Source organism: Oncorhynchus mykiss, chromosome 16, assembly GCF_057628025.1.
Source record: "Oncorhynchus mykiss isolate SJ-2025 chromosome 16, ASM5762802v1, whole genome shotgun sequence".
Classification (NCBI taxonomy): domain Eukaryota; kingdom Metazoa; phylum Chordata; class Actinopteri; order Salmoniformes; family Salmonidae; genus Oncorhynchus; species Oncorhynchus mykiss.
The window spans coordinates 19,586,304-19,598,961 of NC_143037.1; the positions used below are offsets into that span (position 1 = coordinate 19,586,304).

The 12,658-nt window shown below is 43.6% G+C and overlaps 1 protein-coding gene across 16 annotated transcripts in view; it reads right to left on the bottom strand.

Moving 5' to 3' along the window:
- Positions 1 to 12,658, bottom strand: part of raraa (retinoic acid receptor, alpha a) — a 217,701-nt gene that overhangs the window by 55,396 nt on the left and 149,647 nt on the right. The gene's annotated exons all lie outside the window — the stretch shown is intronic.

Here is a 12,658-nt window from a genome sequence, read left to right on the forward strand (position 1 = left end):
AGCTGGGCTTTGGCTCCACCTTCAATCGCTTATTTTTTTCTCGCTCCCTTTTCAGTGGTGGCTCCTCCCACATTTAACCCTTCACAGGCACCACTCAACCCGAGCGGGACGTTGGTCATGGAAGCGAGCACACAAGCCCGCTGGTGCCTTGCCTCGCTCTAATGTAAAAGTGGGTGGGACTTTAAAAAGTAACGTTTTGAACGACACAATTAAGTTACGTAAACTCCTCTCTCTTGGCATGTCTTTTCAGAGAGTATATGAACATAATTGAGTTTTCTATGAGCCTGTAGGCTACCTCTTTTCCTAGAAATTATGTCTACCGTCACTCGTCATTTGGGCTCCTCCTTCGAACTAATTTGACCCCTTTCTCCGTGCTCACATCGTTCACTACCCTACGATTTTTCTCCCTCGTTCCCTGTCTCGCTAATTTGCCTAATACTATGCAGCTGAACTTTTCTTGAACCCACGGAAGAAAGCAGCCTCACCCCCCAAATAATCCTCACACTGACTCGGATTCGCCTCTGCGTTTCTTATCTGACATATTTCAATGTTTCCCACCTTGTACACTTGCTATTACACAATCAACTTTCCTCAAGTGCTGCTCTCACTGAACCAACGAAAATAGACTCAGAGCAGAAACCAGAAGTCAACCAGGCCCTTTAACCAAGAAATGCCACTTTTTCCCACCACAATAAAATCCACCCAGAAGTAGCTGGACACTAATTCAAATTAGTAGATTCGGCTATTTCAGCCACACCTGTTGCCGACAGGTGTATAAAATCGAGCACACTTCCATACAATCTCCATAGACAAACATTGGCAGTAGAATGGTTCATACTGAAGAACTGACTGACTTTCAACGTGTCACCATCATAGGATGCCACCTTTCCAACAAGTCAGTTCATTTAATTTTTTTGCCCTGCTAGAGTTGCTGTAAGTGCTGTTATTGTGAAGTGGAAACATCAAGGAGCAACAACAGCTCAGCCGCAAAGTGGTAGGCCACACAAGCATAGAGAAGGGGACCGCAGAGTGTTGAAGCAAAAATCGTCTGTCCTCGGTTGCAACACTCACTACCAAGTTCCAAACTGCCTCTGGAAGCAATGTCAGCACATGAAAGCTTCATGAAATGGGTTTCCATGGCCTTGCAGCTGCACACAAGCCTAAGATCGCCATGCGCAATGTCAAGCGTCGGCTGGAGTGGTGTAAAGCTCGCCACCATTGGACTCTGGAGCAGTAGAAACGCGTCCTCTGGAGTGATGAATCATGCTTCACCATCTGGGAGTCCGACGGACGTATCTGGGTTTGGTGGATACCAGGAGAACACCTGCCCGAATGCATAGTGCCAACTGTAAAGTTTGGTGGATAAGGAATAATGGTCTGGGGTTGTTTTTCATGGTTTGGGCTAGGCCCATTAGTTCCAGTGAAGGGTAATCTTAACTTAATCTTAATACAATGAATTTCTAGATGATTCTGTCCTTCCAACTTTGTGGCAACAGTGTGGGGAAGGCCCTTTCCTGTTACAGCATGACAATGCCCCCGTGCACAAAGCGAGGTACAGAAATGGTTGTCGAAATCGGTGTGGTAGAACTTGACTGGTCTGCACAGAGTCCTGACCTCAACCCCATCAAACACTTTGGGGATGAATTGGAATGCCGACTGCGAGCCAGGCCTAATCGCCCAACATCAGTGCCCGACCTCACTGATGCTCTTGTGGCTGAATGGAAGCAAATTCCCGCAGCAATGTTCCAACATCTAGTGGAAAGCCTTCCCAGAAGAGTGGAGGCCGTTGTAGCAGCAAAGGGGGGACCAAATCTATATTAATTCCCATGATATTGGAATGAGATGTTTGACGAACAGGTGTCCACATACGTTGGTGTAGTGTATATATAAAAGTTATTTATAAGTGTTCTAAAATAATTAGAATGAAGTTTGCTACATCAAGCTGGTGAGGTTGCAACATTGTTGCCACTTCCTACTGAATATAACCATGCAACATTCTTACAGAAGCATGCAACAATGTGGTACAAATAGCAAATACACAAAACAAGTTTTTATTCCATTGTAATAACCATTACAACACTAATCAAATAGCATGTTGAAACAAGACTACCCATTGAGATCCAAACAATAGATAATACAAACACTATAACTCCAAAACTATGATGACCAATTGACTAATACATGATGTTTCAGGCCAGATACCTCTGCATACCACAGTGCTGGCAGGGTTTAGCCAGTGCCTCATCCCCCATCAGGTGCTCAATATTGGTACATCCCAGCCTCTGGTTCACATCTGAACCACAGGGCCATGACTAGGACTGAGTGAAAAGGTGTTAGAGGAATTATTGGCATTGTCCACAGCAGGGGTGGACTGCTCCACCTTTGACTGTGACACTTATTTAATGCAGGGACCAGACTGTTTACTTTGACTGATAACAACTCAGCAGAGAGCCAGCTCTGGTCAGATACCACAAGGGAAATTCCTTCACAGGATTAGCCACAATGAGTAATGGTGTCAGAAAATGCTAATTTTCTCTGCCTGTTTTTCTTCTCAGCTTGGGCAGTATTAATTTGACCCCTACGTTGTGATGGCACAGCCAGAGTGGGAGATAATGGATTGTTGATCATTGCTTATAACAGAGAGGAGGCATGGGAAAGCTTGAGAGACTAAGCTCCATTTCAGGACTTCAAAGACAAAAGTCACATTGCAAGGACTTGAAAAGAAGCAGAAGTCAATGCCAAATAGAGTGACTTGTAGAATTCCTTAACATACCTAATCATTCTGAATATATGCATGTGCCAGGAGAGCTGTTTTCCAGGCTTAGAGAAAGTCTTATTATTCTTAATGTTAATTTCACTTTTGTATTTGATCTACTTCACTTTCTTTGGCAATGTTAACATATGTTTCCCATGCCAATAAAGCCACTTGAATTGAATTGAGAATGAAAGAGAGAGAGATAGAGAGAGAGAGGGATAGATAAAGAGGGGAAGAGAGGGAGGTAGAGAATAGTAAAAGATAAAGGGGAATAGAGAAAGAAAAACAGAGAGAGGGAGGTGCTTTGCCCTTTCTGCATAAGGGGTATTATATCAGCGTTAGCTGGGAGAAGGAGGTTGCTGGCATGCTGTCATGCAGTGCCCAGTCATATCTGCATAGCTGCAGGAAGTAGAGGTGCTGCAGCACCCCCTGATAAACCACAATTAAAAAAGAATTAATATAAAAACAAATAAAAATCTTAGTGCACTAATTTATTACTCCTGCATGAGCAGAGAAAAATACTTATTGACAAAAATGTCCCTCAGCACCTCCCCACTTGAGAGAGTCTGATCACAAGTCAGAGACCACTAGTTAAATAAAGTTAACATTTTTTTTTAACAAAAAATAAATAAATACATAAAATAAAAACACTATGATGACACACCAAATGTGTTTGATGAATCCTTTAGGTCATCTTCTAATGTCTCTTAAGAGGAAAGTAATCCAGAAGTAACTGAAAGTAATCTGATTACGTTATAGAGTTTGGTAATCCAAAAGTTAAATTACTGATCACTATTTTGGACAGGTAGCTAACTAGTAACTAACGGATTACATTTAGAAAGTAACTTACCCAACCCTGGTGGCTTGTTTTGACATTAAGAGGTGAGAGAGTAGGCATTGTCAAAAGTAACATTGAGCCAAAGGAGCCAAGCTTAATTAGAGGTTAAGTGAATGTGGTCACTGGCTTCTGGCACAACATAGCAGCCGTGTGTGAAGGCAAAGCCTAGGAGGAGGAGGAGCCGGTGCCAGCTAACCAGCCCGTTCAAATATGCTGGAGACAGAGAGAGCGGCTTCAAAAGTTCCACACTCCTGAGAATACGGAAAGCCACTCAGGCTTCAGAGAGATTGGACCTGTGTGTGTGTACTACTCTGCTGCACGGCTCAGGCTTCAAAGCATGGTTATTTAAAGGGGTAGTTCGGGATTTTGGCAATGACACCCTTTATCTACTTCCCCAGAGTCAGATGGAAGGAAGTTGCTAACTAGCATTAGTGCAATGAGTGGAAGTCTATGGGAACAGCTTGCATGTTCCTGTAGACTTCCAGTCATTGCGCTAACGCTAGTTAGCATTGGCTTGCGAAACTCTCTGACTTCCTTTTTACTGGACGCAAATACATAAAAATGGTATCCACGAGTTCTTCTGACTCTGGGGAATTAGATAACGGAAAATATTGCCAAAATCCTGACCTATCCCTTTAAAGCCTCAACATCCCACTGATGGAAAGGCCTTGATTAAAGCAGCATTCAGGCACTATTGCTTGGCTGAAATTGCACTGTTATGTACATACAAAATCAAACTTTATTTGCCAAATGTGCCGAATACAACAAGTGTAGACTTTACCGTGAAATGCTTACCTACAAGCCCTTAACCAACAGTGCAGTTCAAGAAGAAGAAAATACTTACCAAGTAGGCTAAAATAAAAAGTAATAATAAAAAGTTACACAATAAGCATAACAATAACAAGGCTATATACAGGGTGCACATGTACCGAGTCAGTGGGCAGGGGTACAGGCTAGTTGAGGTAATCTGTACATGTAGGTGGGGGCGAAGTGACTATGCATAGGTAACAAACAAACAGCAAGTAGCAGCAGTGTACAAGTGGGGAGGTGTCAATGTAAATTGTCCAGTGGCGATTTTTATGAATTGTTCAGCAGTCAAATGGCTTGGGGGTAGAAGCTGTTGAGTAGCCTTTTGGTCCTAGACTTGGCGCTTGCAGTGCGGTAGCAGAGAAAACAGTCTATAATCTGGGTGACTGAAGTCTGACAATTTAATGAGCTTTCCTCTGACACTGCCTACTGTATAGGTCCTACTGTATAGGATGGCAGGAAGCTTGGCCCCAGTGATGTACTGGGCCGTTCGCACGACCCTCTGTAGCGCCTTACGGTCAGATGCTGAGCAGTTGCCATACCAGGCGGTGATGCAACCAGTCAGGATGCTCTTGAAGGTGCAGCGGTAGAACCTTTTGAGGATCTGGGGGCACATGCCAAATCTTTTCAGTGTCCTGAGGTGGAAAATATTTTGTCGTGCCCTCTTCACAACTGTCTTGGTATGTTTGGATCATGATAGTTTGTTGGTGATGTGGACACCAAGGAACTTGAAACCCGCTCCACTACAGCCCCATCGATATTAATGGGGGCCTGTTCGGTCCGCCTTTTCCTGTAGTCCATGATCAGCTCCTTTGTCTTGCGCACACGGAGGGAGAGGTTGTTGTCCTGGCACCACACTGCCAGTTCTCTGACCTCCTCCACATAGGCCGTCTCATCGTTGTCGGTGATCAGGCCTCCCACTGTTGTGTCATTGGCAAACTTAATGATGGTGTTGGAGTCGTGTTTGGCCACGCAGTCATGGGTGAACAGGGAATACAGGAGGGGACTAAGTGCACACCCCTGAGGGGCCCCAGTGTTAAGAATCAGCGTGGCAGACGTGTTGTTGCCTACTCTTACCACTTGGGGGGGGCCGGTCAGGAAGTCCAGGATCCAGTTGCAGAGGGAGGTGTTTAGTCCCAGAGTCCTTAGCTTAGTGATGAGCTTCGTGGGCACTATGGTGTTGAACGCTGAGCTCTAGTTGAATAACAGCATTCTCATATAGGTGTTCCTTTTGTCCAGGTGAGAAAGGGAAGTGTGGAGTGCGATTGAAATTGCGTCATCTGTTCATCTGTTGGGACGGTATGCGAATTGGAGTGGGTCTAGGGTGTCTGGGAGGATGCTGTTGATGTGAGCCATTACCAGCCGTTCAAAGCACTTCATGGCTACCGACTTGAGTGCCACGGGGCGGTAATCATTTAGACAGGTTACCTTCGCTTCCTTGGGCACAGGGACTATGGTGGTCTGCTTGAAACATGTAGGTATTACAGACTCGGTCAAGGAGAGGTTGAAAATGTAAGTGAAGACACTTGACAGTTGGTCCGCGCATGTTCTGAGTACACGTCCTGAAAATCCGTCTGGCCCAGCGGCTTTGTGAATGTTGATCTGTTTAAAGGTTTTGTTCACATCGGCTACCGAGAGCATTATCACACAGTCATGCAGAACAGCTGGTGCTCTCGTGCATGCTTCAGTGTTGCTTGCCTCGAAGCGAGCATAAAAGGCATTTAGCTCGTCTACTAGGCTTGTGTCACTGGGCAGCTTGCGTCTGGGTTTCCCTTTGCAGTCCGTAATAGTTTTCAAGCCCCTGCCACATCCGAAGAGCGTCAGAGCCGGTATAGTAGGATTCAATCTTAATCCTGTATTGAAGCTTTGCTTGTTTGATGGTTTGTCTGAGGGCATAGCGGGATTTCTTCTAAGTGTCCGGATTAGTCTCCCACTCCTTGAAAGCGGAAGCTCTAGCCTTTAGCTCGATGCGGATGCTGCCTGTAATCCATGGCTTCTGGTTGGGATATGTACGTACAGTCAATGTGGGGATGACGTTATTGATGAAGCCGATGACTGAGGTGGTGTTTTCCTCAATGCCATTGGCTGAATCCCGGAACATATTCCAGTCTGTGCTAGCAAAACAGTCCTGTAGTGTAGCATCCGTGTCATCCGACCACTTCCGTATTGAGTGAGTCACTGGTACTTCCTGCTTTACTTTTGCTTGTAAGCAGGAATCAGGAGGATAGAATTGTGGTCAGATTTGCCAAATGGAGGGCAGGGGAGAGCTTTGTATGCATCTCTGTGTGTGGAGTAAAGGTAGTCTAGGATTTTTCCCCCCTGGTTGCACAAGTGACATTCTCGTAAAAATGTGGTAACACTGATTTAAGTTTGCCTGCATTAAAGTCCTCGGCCACTAGGAGCGCCGCTTCTGGGTGAGCCTTTTCTTCTTCGCTTATGGCCTTATAGAGTGGGTTGAGAGCGGTTTTAGTGCCAGCTTTGCTTTGTGGTGGTAAATAGACGGCTACGAATAATACAGATGAGAACTCTCTGGGTAGATAATGTGGTCGACAGCTTATCATAAGGTACTCTACCTCAGGTGAGCAATACCTCAAGACGTCTTTAATATTAGACATTGCACACCAGCTGTTATTGACAAAAAGACACATACCCCCAGCCTTTGTCTTACCAGAGGTAGCGTCTCTGTTCTGAAGGTGCATGGAAAAGCTCTATATTGGCTGTTTCTTCGATCAGCCACGTCTCGGTGAAACATAAGATGTTACAGTTTTTGGTAGGATAATCTTAATACTACGTCATCAATTTTATTTTCTAACGATTGCATGTTAGCAAGGAGAACGGAAGGCATTGGGAGTTTACTCACTCGCCCCCGGCTTCTCAGAATGATCCCCAATCGGCGTCTTTTCTTCACGCAAAAGGCGTGGAGCTGGGCCTGTTCCAGTGAAAGCAGGATATCCTTCTCATCGGACTCTTTAAAGGAAAAAGTGTCTTCCAGCCCGCTTTGAGTAATCGCTTTTCTGATGTCCAGAAGTTATTTTCGGTCATAAGAGACGGTAGCAGCAACATTATGTACACAGTAAGTAAAAAAATAAGTTACACAAAACGCAAAAAAAATAACAAATTTGCACAATTGGTTGGGAGAAAGTCCCTGATTAGGGAGTGACATGGAGGAGAGATTGAATGGGGGGGAAGGGGAGAGAAAGGAGAGGGAGAGAGTGGAAGAAGGGGTGGTTTGAAGGAATTCAAAGAGCTTTATGAGTGAGGGCAGAGGAGATTGCGGCCTGAACCTTGAGGGTGTCAAACTATTTTTACAGCCCCTCTCTCCATACCCCAATCAAGGGTGTTAGGAAGCAGTAAAAATTGGTCCCTCACCATTCCCCCCACAGGACAGGTGATAGCTAGCTATAGGTCTACAGGTTAGAACAATGGGTCATTATGCCATTGGGCTAACTGCTATAGTGCTGAGAAGGCTAAATAAAAAGGGTTTTTTTCGGCAAACAAACCATCGTAAAATCTAGGCATACAGGCTTGGAACCATGCAAGAAAAGGAATACGTTTTCTTTTCACGTTCAGCTAAAATTGCCACCGATTCAGCAACATCTGCAATCAGCTGTCCCTTGATGCTTGTGTTCTCACACTTTTCAGATTTGTATTGCTCCACTTACTTCCTGTAACAAATCAAATGTTGTTTGTCACATGCTTCGTAAACAACAGATGTGGACTGACAGTGAAAATACTTACTTACGGGCCCTTGCCAACAATGCAGACAGAAAGAAAATAGAGAAATAATAGAGGAGCCTTGGCCTAGGCTACTGTTGATTGCCAAAATGGAGGTCTTTTTCATTGACGTAAAACCAAATTTAGAGGAAATAGGGTATAACTACAGTGAAAAACCTACAAGAGGAATGTGAAGAGAACGTTGGCGTGGCCTAATGCAGGCTACTGTGCAACTCCGGTAGGATGCAATTTCGGAAGTTACATTTATTTATTTTAGTATTGATAATAATTCGTTTATCATTATTATTTTTTGTATATCATTATTTTGCTGTAATATAATAGCCTGCTCGTATTTGACCTATAAACAATGGCTCGACTTACTTTTGATATTACCCTAATAAAAGTTGTAAAACTTTTGTGAAGGTTAGGTGTGGTGTGGCTATTATTGTACTTTAGCTACTGCACCGGCGCTCCAACTACAACATTTGAACTTGAGGTGAGGAAGAACGTTTTAAGGCCTACCAGAGTTGCTCCTATAATCTAACGATATAATGCTCATCTTTATAAATATTCAGACGCCGTACCCATCTGACAAAAATAAATGCATGTTGGTGCCTTAGCATGCCGCCTACTGCAATCCTCGTCCTCCACAGACCAGAGCATGTGAGTTGAGCTGGAAATCCCGCTCATCGTTCCATGCTTGAGCACTACTCCCTTTCCAACTACTCCGCTAAAAACCACTCAGCACTCAATTTTTTTTTATTTTTAAATTGCCGCATTTTCACTCTATTTGTTAAAATCACAATTTAACCAACACCCATCTATTTTTTGGACTACCTGGACCTACCGTTTGGTTTTGAAGTATTGAAACCAATCCATATGGATTTGAATGAAAAGTATTGAAAAATAGAAATAACATGAAAAGGTGAATGTTAGAAGCGCGCATCATTTTAATTAGCTTACAAGTCATATTAAACAGCATATAAACCCAGGAGTCAAACAGGGAACCTAAGAAGGAACAAAAAGGTATTATTTAGTTTATATTACTTCAAGTCTATAGCCTACAAAGAAATACATTGTGAAGCATTTGCGAGTGTGACACAATAGGCTGGTATGGCCATAAAGCGCTCAGCATTTAAACATTTTGTTGTATTAAATCATTAGTCTATAAATTACACATATAGGCTGTGACTTACCTATAAATAAATACAAATTAAACTAAAAATGACTTATTAGTGCCTTTGAATTCACTTTATAGAAAAACAAGTTTGACCAGTCTGTGGCTTCAGGCTCATGCCATGGTGCCTGGAGAGCCGGACAGCAGCGGAGAATATCCTCTCCTCACTTGCAGAGCCACTGGGGATGCTAAACACCATTTTGGCCACTCTTGCCAGGCTCGGCAGAGATGCAGAGTTATGTTTTTATATAGGTAAGCCTCAAGGTTTTTAGAAAAAATAGCTCCTTGAACATGAGAACATGCTAGGCCGTTTGGTCCAAAATCAAATATGACCTATTGTATAGATAACAGAACAAGAATTAACAAATCGTTTAAGAGATCATATATTTTGTTGATAAATACTTTGCTACAATGACACTTAGTTATCTACCCACCTCGTTCCTTTATTTTAGCATGTGCACGTAGTAAGTACATCATCATGCTTCCGGGGTACGTGTCTTTTCAGATTCCGCAATGAATTATTAGTTGTGGACGCTACATCACCACACTCCCTCTCTTGCTCTTGGTCCTCATCTTTTTAAGTCACCTTCATTTCACACCTGTGTGTTCTATCAGTTTCTTTCTGAAAATATTCAGCAAACTCCATGCCAGTAGCTAAAGCATTGGGCTACAGCAGCACACAAGTAGACTACAAACACATCCTGGGCCGGGCATGCCCTGAGCTCGTGAAGTGAGCTCTACTGGAGCGAAATTGGAGCGGGTGAGAAGGCCAACGCTCCAGCCTTTGGGAATCACCCTCCACGCTCCAGTCAAATTGGGCACGCTCCGCTCCAGCTCCGCTCCAGCTCCGCTCACGTACTCTGCCACAGACAGCACTCATTCTGTCAATCAGATTCTGTTAAAGGTCCCCGAAGCACACACACACACACACACACACACACACATCCCTGGGTCGCTACTCTTTTCAGTTCGCTGCAGCTAGCGACTGGAACGAGCTGCAAAAAACTCTCAAACTGGAAAGTTTTATCTCCATTGCTACATTCAAAGACTAAATCATGGACACTCCTACTGACACTTGTGGCAGCTTTCCATTATTATTTTTTAATTTTTTTATTTCACCAGGTAGGCCAGTTGAGAACAAGTTCTCATTTACAACTGCGACCTGGCCAAGATAAAGCAAAGCAGTGCGACAAAAACAACAACACAGAGTTACACATGGGATAAACAAACATACAGTCAATAACACAATAGAAAAATCTGTATACAGTGTGTGCAAAGGAAGTAAGGAGGTAAGGCAATAAATAGGCCAATAGTGGCGAAGTAATTACAATTTAGCAATTAACACTGGAGTGATAGATGTGCAGATGAGGATGTGCAAGTAGAAATACTGGTGTGGAAAAGAGCAGAAAATCAAAAACAAATATCGGAATGAGGTAGGTAGTTGGTTGGATGGGCTATTTACAGATGGGCTGTGTACAGCTTCAGTGATCGGTAAGCTGCTCTGACAGCTGATGTTTAAAGTTAGTGAGGGAGATATAAGTCTCCAGCTTCAGTGAAGTTTGCAATTTGTTCCAGTTATTGGCAGCAGAGAACTGGAAGGAAAGGCGGCCAAAGGAGGTGTTGGCTTTGGGGATAACCAGTGAAATATACCTGCTGGAGCGCGTGCTACGAGTGGGTGGTGCTATAGTAACCAGTGAGCTGAAATAAAGCGGAGCTTTACCTAGCAAAGACTTATAGATGACCTGGAGCCAGTGGGTTTGGCGACGATTATGCAGCGAGGACCAACCAATGAGAGCATACAGGTCGCAGTTGTGGGTAGTATATGGGGCTTTGGTGACAAAACGGATGGCACTGTGATAGACTACATCCAATTTGCTGAGTAGAGTGTTGGAGGCTATTTTGTAAATGACATCGCCGAAGTCTAGGATTGGTAGAATAGTCAGTTTTACGAGGGTATGTTTGGCAGCATGAGTGAAGGAGGCTTTGTTGTGAAATAGGAAGCCGATTCTACATTTAATTTTGGATTGGAGATGCTTAATGAGTCTGGAAGGAGAGTTCACAGTCTAGCCAGACACCTAGGTATTTATAGTTGTCCACATATTCTAAGTCAGAACCGTCCAGAGTAGTGATGCTAGTCGAGCGGGTGGGTGCGGGCAGCGATCGGTTGAAGAGCAAGCATTTAGTTTTACTAACATTTAAGAGCAGTTGGAGGCTACGAAAGGAGTATTGTATGGCATTGAAGCACGTTTTGAGGTTTGTTAACACAGTGTCCTAAAAAGGGCCAGATGTATACAGAATGGTGTCATCTGCGTAGAGGTGGATCAAAGAATCACCCGCAGCAAGAGCGACATCATTGACATATACAGAGAAAAGAGTCAGCCCAAGAATGTAACCCTGTGGCACCCCCATAGAGACTGCCAGAGGTCCGGACAGCAGGCCCTCCAATTTGACACACTGAACTCTATCTGAGAAGTAGTTAGTGAACCAGGCGAGGCAGTCATTTGAGAAACCAAGGCTGTTGAGTCTGCCGATAAGAATATGGTGATTGACAGAGTCGAAAGCCTTGGCCAGGTTGATGAAGACGGCTGCACAGTACTGTCTTTTATCTATGGTGGTTATGATATCGTTTAAGACCTTGAGCGTGGCGGAGGTGCACTGGTGACGAGCTCGGAAACAGGATTGCATAGCGGAGAAGGTACGGTGGGATTCGAAATGGTCGGTGATCTGTTTGCTCACTTGGCTTTCGAAGACTTTAGAAAGGCCAGGGCAGGATGGATATAGGTCTGTAACAGTTTGATGTGATGTAGTATTGTCTCTACCTTTTCGCCCTTTGTGCTCTTGTCTATGCCTAACAATGTTGCTACCATGTTTGTGCTGCTACCATGTTGTGCTGCTGCCATGTTGTGTTGCTGCCATGTGTTGTTGTTTTAGATCTGTCTTTATGTAGCTTTATGCTGTCTCTTGTCTTGATGTTTGTTCTGTCCTACATTTTTCTTTTTTATCCCAGACCCTGTCCCCTTTTGCCTCTTGGTAGGCAGTCATTTTAAATAAGAATTTGTTCTTAATTGACTTTCCTAGTTAAATAAACATTAAATAAAACAAATTATAAATAAAAACAAATTCTCTATCTGGACCTAGGCCTAAGCTCCTCTTACTTTACATATGTATTTTGTAATATTAATATCATACAGTGGACGTCTAAGCGCATAGGCCTATGCATGCAATGCCCTGGTGCATTTAGTGCTCAAATCTCTAACAGCTGAACTGTGAGGTGGACAATTATTGTTTTAGGAAAAAATGTAATAAAACAAAAAATTGTTTTGCATATGCTACACATCGAAACACAATCAATTGTTTTTGTAATTTG